Consider the following 4811-nt stretch of genomic DNA (forward strand, 5'->3'; position numbering starts at 1 on the left):
TTTTTGCTTGTTTCCTTTACACCTACCTGTGTATTTTCCTACTTTGAAAATAAATTCTGTATTATCTGTTTCAGGCTGTGTCACCTCTTATTCTTTGCAATGGATATTGAAAATAAATTCTATATCTGTTCTTGTTCCGCCTGCTTTTTCATCCTTGTTTTATTTATTTATTTTTGTCTTTTCTAATCCTAGAAGTGCAGAAGTTATCTTTTTTTTGCAGTAAGATGTTAAGAAATTGTAGGACACTGTTTTGGGCTCATTCTGAAGCCATTGGAGGGCTTTTCAGATTGCGTTATTTTTTTTTTTTTTTGTTTCTTTAATGTACTTTAGTTCACCTCAATTAAAATATGCTAATATTAGTAGCCATTGGCTTAAAATGAAAAAAAAAATGGGATTTTAGTGAAAAACTTTGTTTTTAAGGATTTTTTGGGGGAGTAGGTGAAGCTGTTTTCACCCCTGAAGTACCCTTTTTTTTGACGACAGCAAACATTTCTTTAAAGTTTAAGTCCCTTTAGTTCTCTCCAGTCTAGAAAAAAAGTGCCCCCCCCCCCTCTTGGGATCAATATTTCATATCCGAACACACATGGGGACAGTCAGTTCAGTCTTTGGACACATGGTGGCGCCAGAAGACCAGATAAGGCAAAGATAATATAAGCTAATGTGTAACAAAGTAGGAGTAAAGCTTTATAAATGTTTATGTTTAATTAATGCTTCATGTGTGTAGTTTTAAAATTTTACTTTTTTTGGTAACAGTCTGACTTAAGGGAATATCTGGAACGTTCCACTCCACACAAATCTAAGAAAGTAATATAAAAAAACCTTTAAGTATTCATTAAATTTTAATTGAAAATGCTTAAATTTGTGTGCATAATGTTCATAAATGAGAAGCAATTTATCTAATTGCGCTATTAAAAGTATAAAATTGAAGAATACTGAAATTGTATTCATTCAGTGTACAATTTGAGTATTTTAATACATTTAAACAAATTTGAGGATTAAAGAATAATGTAATACTCAAAGAATACATTAAAATTTACCTTTATTTTACACTTCTATAAACTTTTTTAGTTGTACGGACTTACCAAAGTGCAGCTTTCAGTCTCAGACTAAAGTTTTAAAAATCAAACCAAAAATGATACAAGGTTTTCAAAGACAACTGAAAATAACCCTGGAGATTTTAGTTTCTGTTTCTGTTCCAGTACTTCCTTTCTTTTTCCCCTCTGTTTGGTTCCTGTGACCTACATCAACGCTCAGTGTGTCAGTCTACTCCTGTTACAAAACACTGCAAGGTTAGGCTATTTGTGCATGGATGGTGCAGGGGAAGCGGGACGTGGTCACAGAGGAAACATCCGGCATCTGCTTCTCGGGGGATTTTTTTTTTTTTTTTTTTTTTTTTTAAAGGCTGGAGCGACGCCAAACAACTGTAATTTGTAAAGAAATGTGGAGGTAAGCATGAGGGTCAAGTCAGCACTTTACAATCAAAGTGAGGTTGAAGAGGTTCAACTCTTTAAAGGTTATTATCTTCTTGCTTCTTAGGCGCAAACAGATTTAAATAACTTCTTTAGGATTTGTAGATTATTTTAAGAAGATGCATTTATGTCAGAAGGGGCAATTAACAGGAGTCCTACTGTGATGGGTAAAAGTTTTCCCAATTTCCAACTTTTAAGCTTTTTCTCTAAATTGCGTTTGCTGAATCCATATAAAGTTTGATTGTAATTATCTTCCTTACCTTATTTTTTTTAGTTAAAGAATTAAATTTGTCAGAATAATACCGAAACAGATCCAGGATTTGTTTGGAAGAAGTTTGACAAACAACTCTGTTGGCATCAAATCAAGTTATAGTGGATCAGACTGGTTTTGTTTGTCCTTGATTTAGGACAGGGGTCTGCAACCTTTGACGCTAAATGATCCATTTATGCTGATTTTTCACTAACAACCCAGCAAGAGCTGCAGTTTTACTTCACACCTAGACAAGTCCACTACTGCTTTATATCAATTTACTGTTACTGTTATACTAAATATAAAATAACTTAAAAAAATAAATATAAAATAACTCCATCCATTCATTTTCAAAACCCGCTGAATCCCTTCTGGGGTCACAAGGTAGCTGGAGCCTATCCCAGTTTTGTCAGACAAAGTTGGAAGACACTGAGCAGTCAGTTGCAGGCTAAAAACAGAAATATAAAGGAAAAAAAAGTGTTTTATAAATATGACTTCATTTTGACAAATTCCCTCTAAAATTAGATGATCCTCCTGTTGTACCGGGACATTTTCTCTTGTTTTACCTTGATTTGCCATCATCCTTTTCCAAACTTACAACTGCAATTAAATTAAATATAATCAAGGCAGTTGTATTAAAATTGTACTAAAGTTTAGCCAAATATTTGAAATCTGTGCATTCAATGGTTGTTCACACAAACCCTGATCTAATGCTATCAGTTACACAGTTTAATTTACTGCTATAGAAGCACTTCAGACATAAATGCATGAATGTAAATGTATGCACTTACTTTTTCAAATTACTGTCATTATGTTTCTTTAGCATGGAGTTCTTTAAAAAAACTGTTTTACTGGTTTTATTCATTTAGTAAATGTGCACTTCAGTCAACAAGTTATGTGTGCACCAAAACCCCCTTTAAAAAATCCTTCACAGCATATTTTGTTTAAATTCCCACGGCCTGCAGCTCCACCATCAGCTCTGGCTCTCGTCACCTCTGCTGCTTTTGCCTCAAAAAGTCCAGAGAAGAAGCTCAGCAGGTCTCTCCAGCACAAGCATGGCCCCTTCAGTGATGACACTTTCATTTTCCTGAAACAGATCCTCATCCGATTACCTGTAAGGACACATCAGATTACACGCACAGCCTACTGTGGACGTCCTCCAGCCTCCGTGCAAAAAGCTGCCTGGAGGTTGCTTTCCTGCTGGACGCAATTAAAGCTCCACCAGAACAGCTGTTCTTTCAGATCGCTCCGGGTGCATCCAAAGAGCCGCCAAAACAATCTGTCCGTGTGCTGCAGGTCTGATCATTAAGATCGGAAAATACAGGAAATTAGAAGTGCTAAACAGCAATACTGTTTAAAATAATAGTTTTCCTATTCTTTAACCCCAAAATTAGATTCAAGTTTAAACATGTTTAACATTATGAATTGAGGACTTTAGTTTTCATGCTCTTCCTTACCTGAGATTTGAAGTTTAATTTCTTAAACTGTTATGGTTGACCAAAAAACCTTTTGGCTTGTTAAATCAGTTGTCCCCGCCCCCATGCCCAAATATTCAGAACCTTTTTGTTTGTTTTGTAGTAATGATACGTAAAATGTGGCACCTGCAACATAAATGTTTAACCAATTCAACATCTCATTTGTCTTTTAAACAATTTAAATATTTTTTGCTGTTTAGTTTTACATCTAAGAATAAAAAAAAGGAAAAAAAAACTCTTAGGAATGGTTTTACCTCATTAAAGTAATCCTGATATCTGGATTAGCTCAGTGGATAAAACATGTCAGGCCTTTCCGCCGTCTAGATCTAGACGTTAAAACTTTTCCTGACTAATGTTATTGTTCATTTGTCTTTTGTCGTCATGGGGACACAGCCATGGAAAATGCACCGCTCTTTCCGAAACAGTTTCCTTGATTAAAAAGGAAAGAAAAAAAATCATTAAAGAACATTTTGCAAAGCACATCTGAACTGGACCTCATGGCTCAGTTTTTGGCTCTATAGTAAAGCAGTGCTACTTATATTTGCTGTATTGGACAATTACAGAAAACATTCTTCTCACCTGAATGAAATGAAGGAATTGAAAACCTGTTGGTTATTTCAGAGAGTTCAGAAGCTGGAGGAAAACACCAAGACCTTTCCAAGAGCTATTTTCCTTTTCAGGTCATGAACTGTTTCTTATTTTGGGTGGAATTTTTTTTTTTTTTTTTTTAACAGCTGGTCGAATGCGGTTTCTGTTAGTGGGTGAAGATTTTTTTTCACACTTAGAAAGAGGTAAAAAGAGCACAGATTCCTATTCCTCTCACCACGCCGTTGGCGGGCTGTCTGCCTGCCGTTGACGTGGCAGCAGAGGCTGTAAAGTCGTGTGCAGATGTGCTACCTCCCCTCTCCTGTTTCCTCTCCCCTGTCACTCCTCCTTTTGTTCAATTATATATTTTTCCTCCTTTTCTTCGAAGTGGCAGTTGTGCGTGTGAGGCTGCGTGCGCGCATGACTGCCAGGTCAGCTTCCTGTGTGATGTTCAGCCAACTCTTCCCGTTCTTTGGGTTCCACGGTTGCAGATTCTGGTTGTAAATATCCAAAAACTAGATCATAAAATATGGCTGTGCGTGTCTGACTGAGGCCGGGCCTGCCAGGGCCAGACACGTTGGTGAAACAGATGGATCTGGGCTCCATTGTCAGCTTCTCTGGGAACTTTTATCCGCGAGTGAAGAAGATAATGTCAGAGTGATCCAGGTGTTTGCTGAACAACAATCAGATGGACTTCCATAAACTGGAGAAAATGTAACCTATATTCTTTATTATTACAGGGAAGGTATGGCCCCTGAGCGATGGCTGCCTGTTAGGAGCACATGCTTGCACTTATGTGCATTTTTACTGCTCTTGTTAAGTTTTGCCGTGTGGTCTTGGCCCTTTTTGGACAGGAAGGTGATACCAGAAATTTACTGGCGGCAGCTTTCAAACACATGTATACTAATACACAGAGCCTCATTGAACCCAGAGAGATGTGTTATTTTTTTTCAAATTAAATCAAAAGCCAAAGTTTTAAATAAAGCAAAATGAAACAATAAAATGCTATTTTATGCTTAAACTTAGCTATAT

The 4811-nt window shown here is 36.6% G+C and overlaps 1 protein-coding gene and 1 long non-coding RNA gene across 2 annotated transcripts in view; one reads left to right on the forward strand and one right to left on the reverse strand.

Moving 5' to 3' along the window:
• cnot6a (CCR4-NOT transcription complex, subunit 6a) overlaps positions 1–130 on the forward strand; it is a gene marked incomplete in the record, with an annotated part of 14829 nt that extends 14699 nt beyond the window's left edge. Inside the window, 1 exon segment of the mRNA XM_024283406.2 lies at positions 1–130.
• LOC112153308 overlaps positions 1–4395 on the reverse strand; it is a 5381-nt gene extending 986 nt beyond the window's left edge. Inside the window, exons 1-3 of the long non-coding RNA XR_002920483.2 lie at positions 3774–4395; positions 3449–3623; positions 2713–2831 (exon numbers count right to left, since the gene is read on the reverse strand). This is a non-coding gene — a long non-coding RNA (uncharacterized LOC112153308). The remainder of the gene's footprint in view (positions 1–2712; positions 2832–3448; positions 3624–3773) is intronic.
• Between the last annotated feature and the right edge of the window lie 416 nt (positions 4396–4811).

This window comes from Oryzias melastigma, linkage group LG10, assembly GCF_002922805.2.
Source record: "Oryzias melastigma strain HK-1 linkage group LG10, ASM292280v2, whole genome shotgun sequence".
Taxonomy (NCBI): Eukaryota; Metazoa; Chordata; class Actinopteri; order Beloniformes; family Adrianichthyidae; genus Oryzias; species Oryzias melastigma.